The sequence below is a fragment of the Triturus cristatus genome, chromosome 9 (assembly GCF_964204655.1).
Source record: "Triturus cristatus chromosome 9, aTriCri1.1, whole genome shotgun sequence".
In the NCBI taxonomy this organism is placed as follows: domain Eukaryota; kingdom Metazoa; phylum Chordata; class Amphibia; order Caudata; family Salamandridae; genus Triturus; species Triturus cristatus.
Window position 1 is genome coordinate 1,039,435,896 of NC_140592.1, and position 21,018 is coordinate 1,039,456,913.

A 21,018-nucleotide genomic window follows, 5' to 3' on the forward strand; every position below is an offset into this window, starting at 1 on the left:
ATGTCATTAAATGAGTCGCCCCCACTATTATGTGCAAAATGTGGTTGATATTCAGATTTATATTTTTCCTGATCACCACAGCCACTCAAATAATGTTTACAGAGGTAGTGGTTGAAGTTGCCTCCCCAAATGATAATTGAATCCCTTGGAGATGTATCTACTATAGCCCTTAGATCCTTAATAAGAGTATTTATCATACCGTTAACTAAACCCTTCTCGATACTATTATACATGTTAACGATAAACATCTCCACCTTGGGAGTCACCCGGATTAGGATTATTTGATAGTGGTTGCATAAGCCCACCATTTTTACTGACAGAAACTCCATCAAGTTGGATAAATAAATAATCAGGCCGCCCTTGTTTCTCCCGGATGTGGAGGGACTAGCAGGTTGATGGAAAGTTCTATAACCGGTGATATGGATGGCGTCCAGAGACCAAGTCTCTTGCAGACATAATATATCTATGTCCTTAATATAATCAATCCATATGGGATTATCAATCTTGGAACGGAGACCTGCTACGTTCCAGAAGGCAATCCTGGTTCCTTTATTATTAACAGCCCCTAATTGATCAGGCAATAAAGTTGCCTTCAGTTGATCGCCTGCACAGGCTATCACTGTTAGTTCTTTCAAATCAGTTGTGGCAGAGTTGACGACAGCCTCAGTAGTTGGGCGTCAGTCGACTCCTTCAAGTCCGCTCAAAACTGAGAAGCGATTGACCCCTTCTAGGCTATGATATTGGCCAACATTCCTACACCACATCTGATTAGGGAACGTTTTCCTGGGGTATTCCCAAGCCGGGTTAAGTGGGGTGCGAGTACTCTTCCTACCACCAAGCTCAGAGACCTTACTATGGTTTGGTCTGTTCAGCTCCCTGTAAAAGTAATCCAGTGGGAGGATCTCAATACCCGTCAATTGTGGCTTAGCATTGAATATGGACTCATCGATGATTCGTCTAACCAAGAAGGGATTATTGAAATTAAGTATAATACAATCCCCAACTTTAGTCTTCCTGGTTCTACCAATCCAGGACACTCTACGAACCATTATTAAATCATTCCAAATGTTGTTACCCGCCGATGTATTCTTTGTAACCCAGTGGAGCACCTTATTTTTTAGCTGCCCAAAGTCCTCTCTAACGCCCTTATTTAATACAGGGACATTTGCGAGCACTACTACTAGGGGTGAACATGCTGGGGGAAGATTAATAACTGGTGGGGAGACCCGTTCGACCTGTTCAACCAACTTTGTCGCCCCCATACAATTATCACTGGTTTGTGAGGATGTAATAATAGATGATGTAGATTCAGCTATTTTGGCAATTTTAGTTGGAGGGAGTATCAGAGGTAAAGTAGTGGTTCTGTTTCCGCCAGTAAGAGTTGCAACTACAGGAATGGATGGTCCTTGAGGGGCTAAGTTATTGCTAACCGCTATCTCAGTACAAGTGTTCGACTTGGGAAGTGTTATATTATCGAGCCTACATGTGTTAACATTGACAAGGTCACCCAAGGCGTCTAACTTCCCGTTAATGATTTTCAATCTCTCGATTATTGGAAGGGTAAAGGATCGCAATAGGTGGGTTAGATTAGAAAATGATACTACTGCGTCCTCATCCCTACCACTAAATATGGCTCTATAATTTAACTCAGGAGGCTGCGGAACCGGATCTAACGGGGCTTGGGTATTCCTCTTAGATTTTTTAGTGACTTTCTTAGGGCGCGTTACACTCTGTGTACCAGACAGCTTTAGAATTTTAGGTTTCCTGCCTGTTTGGCAACTCCCGCCCCTTTTCCTTTTCCCTTTCCTATCAGTGCTAGGTGGGGCCACTACCGAAATGGCTTCGAGGTCAACAAGATCTGCTGGCTGTAAACTTTTCCTGGGCTCAATCGGATAAAAGCCCTCAGATGAATCGAGACTACTGAAAGAGTTATTACTCTTGGACACAACTTCCTCTCCAGGCGGGTAGTCAGAATGAATTGGGCTGCGAGGGCAAATAGAAATCAGGTCAGCCCTTGCCGGTGACACCACATTACTTAAGTCTCCTAAGGAAGAGCGTCTGACATTCAGAAGTTCCATTGACAATCGCTTTTCAGTCCGGGCAATCTCCCTGCCTACGACGTCGGCTGCTCTCAGGAAAAAGTCATCAAGAGTGCCAGTAAGTCTTCCACCGGCAGCGGCTGGTGTAAGGCGGCGTTTCCCCTCATTTTCGGAAGTGAGTGACATAATCACGTACAAGGTCAAATAGTCATAAAGATCTTACCGGGGGGAGTAAACCTCAGGGACGTGGCCCAGCCCAGCCTCTGCCGGCCTCGGACGGCCCGCCCTTTGCCCGGGCACGCCCCGCGCGCGTCCCCGCGCTGCGGGACCGCTGTTCAGGTTTTGGGCGTCCTCCAGGGACCAGGGGAAAAGTGCAGCAGTGCTTGGCAACTCCAGGGGCAGGTAACAAGTTTCCGGCTCTGATTCACGGTCTCCCGCGCTGGGGGACCGCTGTTCAGGTTTTGGGCGTCCTCCAGGGACCAGGGGAAAAGTGCAGCAGTGCTTGGAAACTCCAGGGGCAGGTAACAAGTTTCCGGCTCTGATTCACGGTCTCCCCAGTTACCAATCAACAATTTCTTTTTCCTCAACTTAAGTCAAATCACAGTGAACATAAACATACATTAATATCGAAATATCATTAACATCTGAAAAAGGATTGCTTCGTAAAAAAATCATACTGCACATTTTATCCATGTTGTAAAGGGACTTCAATCATGCAAACTTACAATTTTGAAAACCCCATCAAAGAGAAATGCCACCATTTATTTCTAAAAACTGTCCTATGGAAATTCAGGGGGCTGAGCTGCAATCATCAGCAGACGCAGCTTTTTACCCACCCTCCTTTCCCCCACAAGCCATGTGAAAGGCACAATTTATATGTGGTAGCACCAGCGTTGCTTGTACGTGTCACAACTGCTCTGGTGAAACAAATGGATTTGCATACATTAATGATCAAATCAAACTTTCCAATAGAAATATATTTAATCAATTAATAGTGTACACAGAACTGGACATTTATATCGGATGGGGAAAAAAAGTACACCAGCAGTAATGGCCGCAGAGATCTGGTCTGTCCACACTCCCTACCCAAAGATTGCACCACAGTTGGGGCATCTTCTCTGCTTTAACGCGAGGCAAAAGAGAATCCCAATAGGGAAGAATATTAATCGCACACAGGATCCCGCAGCAGGTGAAGTCATCCTCCAAAATGCCAACCCTGCATGCAGGGCATCCGCCAACCAAAACAACGGAGGTGGTAGTAGTCAGCTGCTGGATGATCGTATATGTGCTTGGATCTGGCGGGTGTGGGAGTGGAGTAGCATACCCTGAAGCCGCGGTGTTGGGGTAGGGGTACGGAGGAGGCGGCTGGAAGCCCGGCTGGACTGGGGGCAGCTGAAAGCCAGGCGGCGGCTGGTTAATGGTCCCGTAGCTGTGCTGCCCATAACCCTCCTCCACTGCAAGGCTGTAGGCAGGTGGTCACTGCTCCAGCAGGGGCATGTTATCCATGCTCCTCCCAGCACCACCGTCCTGCTGCCTCCCCGAGCACTACCTGCTGATCCTGTTGCTCCCTGCCTGGCTCCACGGTAGCCACAAACTCCCAACAGCGGAGAACATTATTATTTAAAGTTATTTTACTGTCATTTCTAGTATACTCAGAGAAGTTTGTATTGTATCATACATGAGCCATGTGAAGACATGCCAATGGTGTGCCTAATCAATGAGAAACATCATATGGAGCTTAATAATGCATATTTCTATTAGCTGTACATAACAAGTGCTACTATTTCTCAATCAAATACTGCTAAATTTAGAGACTTAAGAATGCTACCAGGCTACGCTTGGCCTAGCTGGATTTAGAGCTTGTGACATGCAGGCCACACAAAGAAGTTAGAAGGAAGCACTTAACTCCTGGCACCATATTGGTGAATGGAGATATCCCCAGATTGGTCTTGATGTTTATAGTACAGAAGTACAGTATTCAAAGTCTGACTTTTAGATTACGCCAATCCAGAATCAGAAGCTCTCATACACATACCTTGGCTAAAATCAGATCAAATTTCATCTTCAATTTAATTGGCACAATCTCTTGAATGTTCTCTGGAATTATTGGAACCTTCCATCCAGGAGTGAAGTTGATCTCAGATCCCTTTCCCGGGTGAAGATATTGCATTATAAAGGCAAAAATGGGTGCTGGGCCCTTAGCTCATATCTACCTGACTATTTTAAATTTCTCTATGTTGTACTTTAGGAGAAAGATTTTCCCAGACATCTTGTTTTGGTGCAACCAATTTTCCGAATTACAACATTAGCATCACTCCTTGATTTCACCGAAGGTACCTGGGCGGACATTTAAAGGCGATTAATGAAATTCAGAATAGGATGAGGAGCACATTATTTCAACATGCATTACAGGATTGCTACTGAAAATGCAATGAATGCATTTAATGTCAAGCCTATCAAAAGAAAACTCGATGTAAGGTTTGTTTGTGAAATTATTGCAAAACTATTCTTAAACTCCGTTAATTTGTGTGTTTATACGAGTCCAACAATGACTTACATTCAGGGTGGGGCGGTGGGGATATTAACTGACATAGGCAATGCACAATGCTTCATGTAGAGTGATGACACAGGAAATGTCACAACCTCGTTTTAACCCTCACTTTAATGGGAATGGGTCTACTTATGAGTCAAATCTAAGATCTAAACTACACTTTGTGTTTAGTATCAATGTAAACTTGCATACAATATATGTATCCATATGTAAACCACAATTTCACTGTAAAGCCCCGATAACAAATGGGCCAGACAGGGGTGAGGTATTTATATGGTGAAGTAAATACCTCCTATTTCTTTTTTAGGTCTCGCCTGGCGTTAGCAGCGCCCATGCGTTGCTCTTGCCATGCGAGGGCTTCTTGTAATCAATACGGTTTCAGAAGGGGACTTGAAGCTCCGCCCCCTCTTCCCATTGGCTTGCGTCATAGCTTAGGCTAAACACTGGAATTTTATTGTTAAGGAGGCTTTTTAGTCCCTCCTTGTTGCCGCCCTGTCCACTTTGGGCCCCGCCCACCCAGACTGGATCTTTTACTGGAGGCAGTACACAGACTCTTTTAATTATTAGCTGAGCACTTTTTTTCCCATTCGTGTAATGTGTTGCAATAACAAGCGGCCGTGCTTGTTTTGCCTCCGCTCGCGTTGCCCTCCCCCCACTACCATCAGCCCGTCTCTACCTTTCATGCTCATGTCCGCACCCATTGCTGGCCTGCGCGCATCAGTGGGAATAATGAGGGAAAGAGTAACCAGTGTCACTTGTTTCTTTCTTTAAATTGCTCCCACCCCTGTACACATTAATTGCCATTACCAGCGTCCTCTAACGTGGCAGCGGACGGACGTTTTCAAAGGGGCCTCCATAACGGTAAGCGCTCTGCTTTATGCGCTTTAAACACGCAGCGCTCTGCACCCATGTTCCACAGTTCGTTGTAGTCCAATACCGCAATGGCTGCCCCCACTACGTTTCACTTTCCTGATGCTGTTTACATCCCTGCGCCCTCCCTCGTTGCTGCATCACCCATCCTCCCCCGCCATTGCGTTTTTTTCTTCCATGAAGAAAAGGTTGCAAACCTACTCCAGCACCTCCAAATAAACATTTTTTCATAGCTCCTCCCACACAGTTTGACTGCGCGTGCTATGTCCTACAACTATCAAAGCGGTAATTAAGAGTTAGCCATTGGCTATGTGGCCCCAGTGACTCTTTCCCCTGCACTGTCGTCCCAGCCACACCCCCCACTAAGAGAGGGCTTCCCGCACCGTGCACTGCCCCCGGGGCCCCCTCCTCGGGCGGCAGAGCCCCGCTAGGCCTCGTCTGAAACCCCCTTGCAGGCTTGGCTTTTCTGATAGTCTTGCAGGCCACTGCATAATGGAAGCCTGGCCCCTCCTCGCCTCTGCAGAAATCTGCTTACAGGCTTCCTCCTTTATTCCCCCTCTACTTCCTTCGTGTGCCTTTGTTTTGTTTTTTAACCGACTCAACATTTGTGAATTTTTTTAATTACGGGAAGAAATAATGAAGCGAAAACCAACGCAGGAGTAAAAATGTATACATTAAGCCTTTGTGCCTTGTTTGTTATTCACACTGATGCGCTGCTGCTTTATTTTGTCCTATTTATTTGTAACTTTAATACTGAGCGCATGCCCACTTCAGGGACACCGCGCACTTTCTTTTTTTAAAGTATTGTAAATGCTATCAGCGTCTGGCAGTCGAGCCGGCGGCACAATGGCAGCCTGGCCCCTCCTACCCTCTGCAGAAAATCTTCCATTATCTCGAACAGGAAACTTATAAATGTGCCCCCTGCGTCTCCGCTCCATACTGACATACCTGGGCTCCGGCTGCCCGACCTGGAGGTGGGGGCAAAAGAAGAGAGGGCAGTGGAATGCGGGGTTTGGGCAGATACGGGGTCTTTTTTCTGGAGGTGTAACCTTGAGGGACCGGGCTTTCAGACTCGAACGCTGTCCGAATATGGCAGAGAGGAAAGGGAGATGGAGGCTGAGAGCGAGGAAGGGAGAGGAGGAGGCAGGGAGAAAAGAGGCAGAGGGGGATGCGGGTAGGAGTGAGGCTGAAAGGGGCAGACAGGTAGGACAGAAAGGCGGGAACGCTTTCATCAGTACGTTTTCAGTATTCGATCACACATGCAACTGCTTAAACAAGCATTAAAAATACAATAGGTCTCGCCTTTCACTAAGTTAATGCCATTGGCTTTGCTATACAATACCATCAGCAAAGCAAATGGCTTTAACTTAATCAAAGGTGAGACTTATTGCATTTTCATTGCTTGTTTCACTTGCAAATGAGGCAGAACATACATAATCAGTATTTAAAGCACCGAATTCCACAGTGTTTGCCTTTTATTGGTTTTTATTCCAACAAATTTCAGCAGGTTTGAAATATGACAAAAGAAAACAGTGGAAGTGTGTAGTTATCACACAACTCAGAATTTCGATCCATGCGCCAACTTCTGTTTGTATCAGAATCGGACATTAACCCCTAGCTTGTAATCCAAATTGTGTACATAGGCATTTAATTAATATGCAAATATCAAATGACAACAATATATTCATAGAACATACAAACGGCCACCACTGCGAGGCCCACCTTGATGCCTGAAAATTCTGTCAACCTTGAAGGTTACACTGTAATCCACCTTCCAGGCATTTCATGTTTCAAACGGATCTAAGAAGGGGAACTGCAAATATAAAAGGGGTGGGGGGTACCATTTTTGATCTGCTAGTAACTTTGGCAGCATTTGCTCTAGGCCCTAGGCTCTAGGCCCATAAAATTTGGCAGAGATTTGCCGCATATATCTTATCCTTGGTTTTTTCAATTCTGACAGGTCCATCTAGTCAGGGCACATTAAAAGGAGGGGATCAACAATGTGTTCAAATGCTAATAACTTTAGCCCCATTTCATGAACCCCCATAGAATTTGGCAGCCTTTTAAGGGACTCCGCTTTCAGTGGGTATGTCAAGTATTGAGTAAACCTGTTAGTGGCAGGAGGAGGAAATATATATATGGCAATAAATGTTCATTCACTAATAACTTTGTCCCTCTTTGATGTATTAGCACGACATTTAGTAGACAGAAAATTAAGTTGTCGCATATCAGACAAGGGCAGGGCAATGTTAAGGGAGAGGGTCAAGAAAAGTGGCCTGGCTCTCAATTTATAGAAGGTTGGGTGCAGGGCCCTGGCTTAAGCCAGCCCTATGCGGCCAAATCCATGTTGAGTACAAAACAAACTGTGTGCAATGCCATGGGAATTGGGTGCAGGGCCTGGGGACAACTTCTGGTACAGGTTGTGTGCAGCTTGGAGTAAGACATGGCAGGTGAAAGCAGTAAATCATGAAAAACTCACACATGCACTGAAAAACACGAGTTAAAGGTTAGTTATAGATCAGCAAATAAAAACCTGACAAACCTGTGAAATTCGCCAGTGAGTAAAACATGGCAGGTGAAAGCAGTAAATCATGAAAAACTCACACATGCACTGAAAAACACGAGTTAAAGGTTAGTTATAGATCAGCAAATAAAAACCTGACAAACCTGTGAAATTCGCCAGTTATAGTATGGAATTCAAACAATGCTCAGTATAATTCATGACGCTAAATATACCACTTTGCTTATGGCATGTGAAAAGTAAATCGTTCATCAAAAGCAACAATTGGCGGATGGTGAAAGTTATGGTGCGCCCTACATATTATGAACGGCAAAATGTCTGGTTTTTTTTTTCTCGATGGATCATAATTAACCTGTAACTGGGACATTGCTAGTGAATATATTGTACATGACTATCCACTTTAAATATATATTGAAAGGTTATGTTTTCTTAATTTAAGTCCATTGGAATTCTGCTTGTGTGTACAGCGAACACTGCTGGATGTATTATTTATGTCAAATTTGGAATGAAAGAAGAGCTTTACTTAGAAAGCATGCTTTCAATCGTTTTGTGTACATCTGGTAAAAAGTTTTAGAGGTCTAAATCAGGTTTTTTTCTCCTAAGTTAGTCCTGGAAGGCCAGATACATGCCAGAATTTTTCAATATTCCCATTTAGATAAATGTAGTTAAAATCTGCGATGGATCTGGCCCATCAGGACCTACTTTGGAGAACCCTGGTTGGGCTGAAAGGGTTAACCATTCTGTATATCTCTGCTGCTTAACATAATGAATTAAAAATTGCAGCTACATTTAAATGTTTAACAAATGTGATTGTTTCAAGAAGGGATGAGAATATTTTCTTCTTTTTTAAGAATTATGAGTTTTTGCGCTGTAGAAAAAAAATCTCCACAGCCATGAGGTGTTCCATGAGAGATGTCAGGGACCAAGAAAGTGCTAGGGGTTCCCATAGGTATGAAAAAATGCACTACAAACAACCTTTTAAAAAACAGGTTTATGTCACAAAAATCCCAATTTTAATGGAACTTGTGATTCAGTGGCTGCCATTTTGTGAAAATTGCGATTTTAACTAAAATCATGAGCTTTTACCAAACATAAAAAAGGGAAAATATTAGACAAAAAAAGCTCTACTTAAAAATAAAGTAAAAACAGTAGTATACAGCAAACATAGAATGTGTGCAGGGGTGACTGGCACCTGGCAGCAGGCCAGGTTCTCTGGCCAACCCTCACTGGGCATGGCCTTTCGGATATGCATGGTGGGGTTAGACAGCCTGCGGTGAGTTGAGGGCAGGGCAGGGGTTACCCGGATGTGGCTTTAGCGGGTGTTGACTGCCACAGAGGGTTGGACTTGGGGCCTAGACGCAAACCCAGCCCTGCAGGGAATCCCCTTTGCACACGGCTGAAAGCCATGTTCAGAGGAAATATGGAGTGGATGGCCATCCTTGGCATATTAAGTGGTGGGCCTGACCGCCGGTCAGGACTTGCGGCCAACACCCACTGCATATGGCTGAAGGTTAGGCGTTAGCTTAAGTTGGAGCACAAGCCTCTCAAAGCCAATTTTAAAAATAGAGCCTTCCGATTGGCCCATGGGGCTTTTGTTTCCCCTTAGGCCAATCTGGGCCCCAGGTCTGGTGTCCCCAGGGCCAAAGAAGGGTTAGGGAGGGGGAGCTGCACGCCCCTTCCCCTTAATTATGGAATTTAACTCCAGGGCCTAATAAGTCTTGGGGAGTGAGGCCGAGGAGCCCCCTCCCCTTTTTTATTGGTTTTGGCCCTAGGGGGATGGGGTCTCTGTGGCCTAATAAGACTCGAGGGAGGGGCCGTGCGGCCCCCTTTCCTTTTTAATTGCATGTGGCCCAGAGGTGAGGTACTTAGGGCCTAATAGGGCTTGGAGAGAGGGGGCATGTGGCACCCTTCATCCTTTTATGACATTTTGCCCTGGGCGATGGAGTCCTCTGGTCCACAATAGGCTCTGGGAGGAGAGGGATGAGTCCCCCCCCCTTAATTATGGTAATGGCAATGGGGGGGTCGGATCACTGGGACCTTTTAAGGTCCAGGTAGACGGGCCATGCCCCCCCACTCCTATTTAATTAAAATATGGCCGTGGGGGATGGGGTCCCCTGAGCCCACTTGGGCTTGAGGACTGGAGTCATATGCGCCCTCCCCTATTGTAAAAGTATTTGGCCCTGGAGGATGGGTACCTTGGGGCCTCCTAATGTTTGGGGAGGAGGGCCACGTGCCTCCCTCTTCTATAATTGAACTATTGCCCCTGAAGATTAGGTTCCGAGGGGCATCTTAAGGCTTGGGGAGGGGGTGCCCTCCTCCCCTATAATTAAAATATGGCTCTGGGCAATAGGGACCTCAGGGCCCGCTTGGGGATGGGGGCTCACACGTACCACTCCCCTATAAGTGAAGTATGACCTTGAGGAATGGGACCCACAAGGCCCATTTGGGCCAGAGGATGAGGGCTCAATGCCCCTGCTCTAACGTTAACGTTTTTAGCCCTGGGGATGGTTTCTCAGGGGCCTGTTAAGGCTCAGGGAGGGGGACCACGTCTCACCCTAATAACTAGGAGTGTGGGGGTCCGTGGGAGCAATAATGGCTTAGGGGTGGGGCTGCGAGCAATTTTTTTTTAATTAAAAAAAAATAGGCCCAGGGGCCAATAGTGGCTTGGGGAGGGGCTGGAATGATTCCCTTCCCAGGCAGGGGGTTGGCTGCTTGCAGGGTGGGGTCAGATGCAGGGCCTAACCCCAGACAATCCCATGCAGTGCATGGCTGCAACAGGTTGGATGCAGAGTCTGACAGGAGGCCATGCCGTACAACCGACACCCTGTCACACAAAGCCAAGAGCTTTACGTTAAATAAGCTCTAGAAAGTTACTGGGAAAAAACAAATGTTGAAGTGAAGTTATAGTTAGGTGAACATGTCAGTGCCAACATAAACTAAAACAAAACACAGAAATTCACCAGTTAGAGTTGGCAGAGCTAAGTATGACTTGCTTACCCACCATGCACTGCTTATGACCACACATATTACATCACTCATGACATATTCTATGACATTACTGATTAAATCATCCAATGAGGGTGTTAGTTTGGTTTATAGTTTACATAGCGGTGGGTAAGTGCCACATTACTTCTCTTCCTAATTTAATGCAGCCTGTGTCGAGCTAATGGGTGTAAGTGTTTACAAAACACATGTGATCATAATGTATCATAGGTGTGTAGAGGTATTAAATACGTTGCAAATCTTTGCATTCAGGAGTAACTCTGTGTAGCTGACAGTTGAGGACTTGTGTCCAGTATGTTTGATACACGCTTTTTAGTTCTGCAGAAGAAGTTTCCAACGGGGCAAAGATTCTATGTAGTAGATAGTAAGTATTGTAAGCAGCCGTGAGTATTTTCACAGAATCCTCTCAGCATTACAATTTCTGCATCCTGCAAAATTCGAGAAGATAGGGGAAGGGCTTCCCTAGAACAGTTAGCCTACCGTTGACCAGTAATTTGGCTAGTTTGTACTGCAAAGACATGAGTCACTTCTCTGAAGAACAAGAGGCAGGATACATCTCACAGTCTGAAGACAGAAGGTTCAGAACATCCTGCAGTAGACGAATGGGAGATGCAAATTGAAGCTCACACCTTCTACCTAATCTTGGCTCAACCAAGCAAATTTCCTCCTCATCTCTCTCTACTGTGCAGTAAGCCCTTCACGCTGGTCTAGCAGATGGGTCTCTGCCAGTCATGCTGCATTTCTTAATTGATCAGCTTACATGGGTGACTTAGCCTTTAATTAACCAAGACGGGATTAAATAGAACAAACCTGAATTTGCTCTTAATCTACCCTGACTGGATAAAGTATAAAAAACGTGAACCTGTTGCACTAAAATACTAATTAGTGATAGAGAGAATAAGGGCACGGACTGATGAGGGGTAGGGATCGCCATCATTTACTCACATACTCCCTTCTGCGATCGCTCACTCTTTTACCTATTTCTCCATCCAGATCACTCTACACTTGTGTTTAAAGAGGGACAGCTTGTTAGTCTGTTAGGAGGCACTTGAGTTCTGTCTCCTCTTTGATAATCCCCTGTTGGGAAGACTACATGATTATAAGACTGCATTCTGTGTCGTCGCATTTACATAATATACAGAGAGAAAAGTGATGTTGACCAATTGCCGGCTTTTGACCCCTTTATTCTATCCATGTCCCACTACGCTATCTTTCCACTTCCCCCTTTTCTGCCCCTCCCCCACTACCTCACTCTTCCTGACCACTCCCTTCATTGTTAATGCGGCACTTGAGATTTTTGATTTTTTTCTGTATCCGTCAGCCCTACTGGGGTTTATTCTACTGTATCCCTTTAGACATCTTCCAAATATGGTTTGGAATGATGGTGAAAAACATGACTCCCTCAAAATATTTTAACCGTATGGATATCATTAAAATCTGAATTCATATTTTACCTATGTTACCAAAACCCTTTTAAATGTTACATTCGAACTCCCCGCTAACCAAATATAAACTTTAAAGGACAAACTGCAATAAAAGATAGATTAGGTAAGGAGGCTGCTGTTTACATAACCTTATGTGTAACAGTGGCCAGATAAGATGTATTTGGCAGTGGGAAAAATATTCCTAGTGCACAACAAGTGTCAACACACGGCAACGATGCACAGCATTGGCCCTGTACTTTACAGTACGCAAGTGGCCCACAGGAGTGGTTCTGGTCATTACATTCATTTCGTAGTGCACTGGCTGTTAATGTTTCACAAGTTCTAGTGTCAGTCTTGCAATCTGTCAAATATAGTCAGACCGGTCCCATGTTAACATGGGCTGCACTTGGAGTAAGGGGAGCGCCATTTTAAAGAGAAGATGCAGTGGTTGAAGCCATGTCAGTGGACGTCAGAACACAGCAGAGGTCAAAAGCCAGAGTGTCCATAAATCAAAAGTCTGGAGGAGATCAGCGCAGATACATATGGGAGTTCATACAGTAGGGGATAATGTTAACAACCAAAATGAGCAGATCTGAAAAGGAGCGGGGATTCTCCAGATTGGAGAGAACTCGAAGATAATAACAAGGCACGCTATCCCCCGCTTCGAGATATCTCGGTTTGCTAGGGTGCCACCATTAAGTCTAATTTAAAAACAAAAATCCCCCCTACCAGAGATGTTTTACAGTTACATGATGCAGGTTTATTTTTCAAAATTGTTATTTCTAGGTATCATATTATTACTGTAAGCAATGTATTTTCAAGTGTTTCCTAAATATTCAATAAAACATCAGCATCACGAGATTTATCTTATTAATACATTATTTAGATGACTTATTTGGCAGTGTTTGTTTGCGATGCCATAATCTTAAGCCATCACATGCATTATTAATGCCACATTTCTGCAGCTGGTGGAAATGATGATCTATTGTAATTACTTAAAATCGACCAGGGCTGTTTTTGGAAGAGACTGGCCTTCTGCGTCAACACGCTCAGGCTATAACTCGTAATGTACCATCAATCAGAGCAATGGCAGTCCTTGAAGAAAGGTCCTTCAGCATGAAACATAACGTGTGGAAATGAATCTCTGAAGTGGTTGATGGAGCCTTTGTGCATACTGTCGTAAATGTATTTAAATGGCAGTCTTTAGGGGAATCTTCCAGAATTCTACTGTGCTCTCAAACATATTTTTTCATCCGATGACTTGCTGCACTTTTTCTTAAAATGGAAGCTCTCAACTAAGCAGTGGAATTAAATGCTTCTCGAAGAGGTGGGCAATGGCCAAGTGTTAGCCCAACAATAATTTCCATCCATTACTTTTTGGTCTCATTCAGTGATCTACAGTTTCTGTATTTCCCCATACAATGGAATCTCAAGGCTTCTCTTTTGCAAAGTGGTCCACTCTCCTGCCTCATCCTTATCCAACGCGAGAGGTAAGGATATGGAACCTACTAATGGCCCGTGAGTTAATTGCTTCCTGCTCTTCCATCCACTACTGCACTGAAAAGAAATGGGACTGCTTTCCTCCCAGTTTCCCGCATGAAGAAGGTATCCATCAATGCACTCGAGGCTGTGGGCTTGGGTGTGCAGAGACTCAAAAGGAGCAAGGATGGCAAGCTTTAATTTGTAAAATACTATTTCATCAAAGGGACTTTTTACCTCACAATTACAGCAAATAGAAACTGGCAAGTTTAAGTACCAATTTTTGTTTATTAGCCAAAAGCCAGCTGGTTACATGGTGATCTTTTGTAGGATCTATGATAGAACATTGGCAATAATTCCTTTCTCTCAACAGAGGCGTATAAGATTTAGAAGGGTCAGCACATTACTGCTGCAAACCTATTCAAAGGTAAAGAAAGTACGCAATGTCTGACTGGCAGTAGCTTCGGATTTTATTTGCGTTTCTCATGGAAGACTGCAGATAACACAAGTAAAACATGTTGATGGCCATGGTGTACAGCTCAGATCTGGACTTCTGCCGTCCGGCTTGCAAACATAGACAACTTTTAGATGTTCTATAGTTGCTTTTGCTTCTAAACACCTATAGTTGCAACCATGTTACAAGGAGAAGACCAGGCGAATGCCACAGGATTGAATACAGAAGCAAGGGTCAGAAACGCCAACAGAGCTATGGTGGAATCCATAGTAGGCCCTTTGCAGTTAGACTGGTAGGGTTGAGTCAGTGACTTAAGTAAGTGTAGAGCTGCAATGTTGTTAGTTAGATATTAACATCAACTCAATTCACAGCTACTGAAATAAGCGTGTCCTTTTATTCACAGTATCCATGTGCCTGCTTCTGCTCTGCAATACAAATGCTATCTAAGGTGTACTTCACACAACTTTCTGCAACCTGAAATCAATGATTCAAATCCAAGTGAGGGCTGGCACAACCTTTTATTCTACTAAATTGGAGACAAATAGTACCTATAGCAATAACTGACAATAGGGTAGTCAGATAGGCACCGCAAGAGACCAGAAACCAAGTTGTAAGGGTGGAGGATATGGACAGAGTGACAACCACATTGAACAGTGATCGCCGGTATGGGGGTAAAATTCAGCCAGAATGGGAGGCGGGTTGTGGAGTTTACAGCCATGCCTCGTGTCTTACTGTGTGTTCATTCAAAATGGAAACAAAGTCATGTGAGTGTTTGCCAGACGCCAAGAAACACTACAAACATGTTGGAAGAAATAAGCTGAAGTATTCAAGGCTGAATTATATTGTATATCACATGCCCACTCCCTCGTAGCTCAATGCTTCTTTTTTGAGGTCGTCAGAACCACCCAGTGCAGATGCTTCAGGGGACTTCTGTGCTTGGTGTTATTGCTCTCCTTCCAAGTCTTGTTACCATCTCAGAAATGCATGCCTTTATGTAAATGCATGCTGTGTTTATTTCAGCGCCTTCAGAATGTATCTTTTTAACTACTTTTTTTGCGTTTCCTTCTGTTTTTAATCTCTTAGAGGCACTTGTACTCCCTGTATTTCTTCATTCTTTTTTTTTCTTAACTTTCCGTTTCCTCCTTCATGCGGGTAACCTCCTGAATCCTTTTTTTATCGCTCCCAGTCTTGTTTTTATTCCTATCCTTTTCTCCTACTGTTTTAAAGCTTTAATTTTTTTATTTTTATTTTCCAATATTCCTTTTTAGGTCTCGCCTGACCCAGCGCTTGCGCTGGTCTGGCGAGACTTTAAGTAAGGGCTTCAAAAAATGCTACCGCCGGCTACAGCTTGCAGTGCATGTGCGCGGGCTTATGAGCAGAGGCGCCATATGGCGTTCCTCATGCTCATTAAGCGCATCGCTCGCTGCGCGCTTGATCGCGATCACTTTCACTTTCACGGCCGCGCGCGCACTACTCACTTGATACTCTCCCTTGTTTGTATTTTATCTCAAAACGTACAGTATATGCTTAAACGTCTAGAGAAATAGCTTTATTATGGGTGCCAGGAAGGCCTATCTAACTATAAGACCGTCTGAGTTTTGCTCTGCTATTTCCGTATTATTTATTACAAAACTGTGTGGGGAGGGGGACATGTAGCTGGCAATACATCCACCGTTTCCGACTGCGCCTTTATGGGGAGCATAGCTTAATTTCGAAACTGGCGGCTACTTGGCAGAGTTTGTCTTATTTTTTTCTTTTTAGACGTGTAGGCTGTGCTGCCCAGAAAAAACACCAGTACATTTTCAGAAATGCTCCTCTATCCACGTTTGTTACAGGGTGCCACATGCAGGGCCGCTTGGAGGGAGATCCCTCCTATTATAAGGAGAGTTTGGTGTCTTTTATTCCATTTTGTGACTTTGATACAGTAAATAAAGGCATTTCTTTGGACAATGTAGAGGCCAGCAGTGGGGTCTGCTTTGTATTACTGTAATAGAACACTTATCCGGGGCTACATTATCTTAGAAAGAGGTTCTCATTGTCATTTACATGACTCCATCATAAATACACATTGGCCAGTAAGATGTAAGTGGTACTTCATGTGTTTTCAGTAAGTAGGAGAGGAATCTCACATGGATACTGTTGTAAACATTTATCATCCTTTATTGTACTTACCTTACTTTGTGTTATGTATAAGCCCTTCCTTTGTGTCCTTTCCCTGTTCTGTCCTTGGAACACTTGTGGTGTTCTAAGCGCTAGCGTGTAACTACAGAGGGGATTCGAGCTGAGGCAGTTGGTGTCCGGTCAGCTGGTGTGGTGTACGCTTTATCCATGCTCTGAGAATAAACATCCTGTTCATCACGAAGAGACTCCTGTATTATTTCCACAAACCATCTACATCAATTTGGCGACTAGGATGGGATACGAACCCACGCGTGCAAAGCACAATGGATTAGCAGAGTCAAGTTCATCTTAATAATGGCTCTCATCAATCTGATGAGACTAGAGTTGTAAGATCTCGCAGACCTCCGGCTTATCTGAATGACTATTTATGTTAATGTGATTGACTTGATCTTTCTTTAGGTTAGTGTAATTGTTTTAGTTTTTAGGGAAGAAGATGAGTTGTAAACATTTATCATCCTTTATTGTACTTACCTTACTTCGTGTTCTGTATAAGCCCTTCCTTTGTGTCCTTTCCCTGTTCTGTCCTTGGAACACTTGTGGTGTTCTAAGCGCTAGCGTGTAACTACAGAGGGGATTCCAGCTGAGGCAGTTGGTGTCCGGTCAGCTGGTGTGGTGTACGCTTTATCCATGCTCTGAGAATAAACATCCTGTTCATCACGAAGAGACTCCTGTATTATTTCCACAAACCATCTACATCAGATACTCTAGCCTCCCTTGTACCTCTGACACATAACTGCAATGCCCACAGCAGCTCGTCCATGAACTTGGGTTTCTACATTTTCTGGACAGACTTGGTTTTAACGTTTTGATATATTGTTGAAGAGCAGTTAGCACTGGGTACGTGGCAGAGCGGGTGTGGTTGGTGTTTTTTTTATGGTAGGTGGTGAGAAGCATCGTCTGTGGACATGCACCTTCTGTATCAACTTAAAGGCAGTACTTGTCTAAAGAACATGTAGGATGAATTTGCCAGTGTACCACGCTAAGACCATGCAAGAGCTATGATTTGCTTTTCCTAAACCACCACACTTTCACTTTCTTTTTGTAAATGGGTGCTGAATATAATTTGATTTTCTTCTGACGTAGATGCTTTTAAACATATTGTTGGGACAGGACGGGTATTCTTTTCTTTAGAGTTTGATTTCACGATGCTTACCCTCCCATCGACGAACATGTTCGTTCTCGTGTAGTATTTTTTTTCTATCCACCCTTTGGGTTATGGCTAATTGATTGCAGCACTGCAGTAAACTGCCAGCTGTATTGTTTTGAAGTACCCACACCTTGCGTGCCCGATTCCTGGTGCTCAGATGCTGTCATCCCCCAAGGAGAACAACAGCGTACATCTGTTTGACTAGACTCTTTAATTAGATTCTTAATGGTGGCTATTATGACGGGAAGAAATTTGCAATACTTGTCTCTCGTGAGTGTTATTTATTTATTTATTTATTTTGACACCAGCGTGTCTATGTAATGTTCTAATTTAAAAAGACAAATATTAGAATGTTGTAGCAGAAGAATTATACCAGCCATAATAATCCCTGAGCCACTTTATTTTCTTTATTGTACACAAGAGAGTTAAATCTCCTGTTAAAGGCTTACCATGTCTTTTTTTGCATTACACACTTCTGACACATGGCTCACTCGGCCTCCTGCCTTTTCTCGCCATCTGTAAGTGAGATGACCAGCTTGAAACCCGTCTACAAGGTTCTGCTTTACATTTATTTTCCTGAGACTTTTGCCATCCTTTCAGCTAGAATCACATTTCTAAATGAAAGTAAGCATTGGCAAAGCCAATGGGGCTAGATATTATGCGCTAATGGGTTATATGTAAGTTACCACCTGACCCCATGTCATAATTATGACTTTAAGCCAGTCCTTGGTTTTGCAAGAACAACACTGAGCTGGGTGAGATTTGCAGTCCAGTTGTTAAAATGAAAAAAAGCACAGGTTTATTATACTTATTGCAGCCGATCACAAAGGCCTTACTGAAACTCACCTTTATCAGCCATTAGATACCTTTGCTAATTTTAATTGAACAATTGAATGCTTTAATTTTGTAACTACATAGGAAAATTGAACCCCAAATTCCAATATCTCACTTCTATTTTTTTAAATTTGAAAGCTTCTAGCTAAGTCACGGCTGTGCGTGTTCCACATCGAGCCCTGAGGCTAGATAGGTGTACAGTTCAATTTGTGCTTTGCAGTCAGAGAAAATAACACAGTGGGAACAAGAGCAAAAGCCAGATAAGCCACAGTGGCACTTAAGAACAAGCATTGGCATAGCCAATAGGTCTTGCCTCTGGGACCTTATAAGTGTTTAGTTATCCAGCACAATATCCTAGGTGCAACAACATCAACTGTTGCATGGCTAAACACTTATAAGGTCCCAACGGCGAGACATTTTGGCTATGCCAATGCTTGTTTAGGTCGAGCCTAGATCAGCGCATGCGCTGTTGCTCGACTTTTAGTAAGGGGATTTTCAAAGTGCTGCCAGCCGCTGGCCTCAAGCTTGCGTGCATGTGTGCGTGAACGCACGCAGCCGCCATCTGTCTTTTCTCCGTCACGGGTAATGCTTTTCGTTTTTTTTTTTAATTCACACATCCTTACTAAAGAACTAACTTGCATTCCCTTTCTATTCGATCGCTTTACCTTTTCAGGCCAGCAGAGAGCGCTATCGGCCCAGCTCCTCAAGAACGCAAGCATGCCTAATGTTTAGAAGCACCACTTGTTTTTGTTTCCATATTATTTTCAGTTATGAGGACTGGCTGTATTATGCTGTTCTCTGTTATGCTGCAAATACCACTTTGCGTGTCATTGGTGCCGAAATGGTATTCTTAAACTAATCATTTAGGGCAGGCCAAGATCAATGCTAATAGGTTTATGAAAGTGCGAGCTCTCGGTCATATTGATTGCTTCCTTTTCATTTTTGGTGGCCATAAATAACTGCTTCTATTGCACAATACCCTTATAGTACAGTTTATGTTCAGGGTCAGGGGAACGACTCATTGCATACTGAGATACAAAGATTTTTCAACTCCCCAAGTAAAATAATTTGCTGGCAATAAGATACATATTGTAAGAGAAATGTGAAAATTGGCATTTTATTATTCCCATCTAAAAAAATGTGTCCTAATTGTTGCCAGTTTTATAACACTGGCAAAGCTAGCTTTTTAAAATTTGCAAAAAATCCGAGGTAACTTTTTGCTGAAGGAAAATAAATGAATACTCAAAACTGTAACTTCCAGTTCATCTTTGTAATAATTTAGCAAGAAATCTCTGAAAAAAACTGTATTTTCTGAGCTTTAGCTGCTAAACACATTCTGTAGCTCACTCTTACAACGAAAAAATATCTGAAATGGTATGTTTTTGCAGGAGTTTATACTACCAAAACAAATACAGAGGGCAAGTTCGCCGTTGGAATGATAGACTGTAATAACTATTAAGAATTCGGAACTCCATTTAAAAAAGCATATTTAACACCCAAATATAAATTTGGCAGGGGAAAAACGCTCTTTGAAAATGTAAATGTGCAACTGTGGGTCCGAATACAAAAAGGCATAGGAAAATTTGAAAACTGCTTCCACTTTTCAAGCAAAATTCTAACTTTCAAATTGTTTATGGCTTCACAAAAGCACCCAAAGCTTGTCCTGAAATTTATGACTGTCACAGGCTTTCTGTAGTATTGCGGAGTATAATTTTAATCCTGGAAAATTGCCACTAGGTGAAAAAAGTTGCATTTGAAAATCTAACGCAAATGCACCTTTGCACATGTATTTTTTTTTTGGTTTGTTTCTCTCACAGGGAACATATTTGTTTGCTGGACAGAAACTCATTGCATATGCCCACGGGAAATATTTTCTTTTGACAGGAAATTTCTATAGTGGGAAACAATAAGTAAGATGTGTGTGACTACCCACAAACTCAGACCTATGTGAGTTTTCTTACCAACTTTTGAAGTGTAGCTTTCTAAAATGCCCAAATCCCAGCACTTATCTATTAGCTAGTGATTGTGGCTATACAGTCATACTGTAGAATTTCATATTCATAATGGTACTTTGTGAATGTAAAAGTTCACCATTCTGGATTGTTTGAATCGTGATTTAGAATTTACAATTTCAAAATATTTCATTTTCTGCCCTTAGGTTATACTAAGGTGCTGCGGGTGCCGAGTGGTCCTGTGTTTGTGTCACTCCGTTAGAGTGTCCTGGATTTTTGGCCAATAGCACTGTGCATTATGGAACATGGAGTTGGATTTTTTACATTATACCTATGGGCTATAAACGTCCAGCTTGCAAAATATAATTGGCTTAAAAATCAGTACTAGCTGAGGGTGTCACACTTGTTATTGTGCCACTTGGCAGCGAGGTGATGTGCACAACGCTGTGTGAGTTGGTCCTTTTGTGAATTGAACCATTTTTGGTATCTTAAAATGAAAAATGACTAATTTTACAAAATTCCATCTCTATAAATAAAATTTCTCCTAGGTGTACATAATTTGG

General features: G+C 43.2%; 2 protein-coding genes and 1 pseudogene across 3 annotated transcripts in view; 1 reads left to right on the forward strand and 2 right to left on the reverse strand.

The window, feature by feature from the left end:
* RMDN3 (regulator of microtubule dynamics 3) overlaps positions 1-21,018 on the forward strand; it is a 281,724-nt gene that overhangs the window by 71,083 nt on the left and 189,623 nt on the right. The window lies entirely within an intron of this gene.
* GCHFR (GTP cyclohydrolase I feedback regulator) overlaps positions 1-21,018 on the reverse strand; it is a 97,369-nt gene that overhangs the window by 51,952 nt on the left and 24,399 nt on the right. The gene's annotated exons all lie outside the window — the stretch shown is intronic.
* LOC146799308 (membrane protein BRI3-like) lies at positions 3,122-3,545 on the reverse strand (annotated as a pseudogene).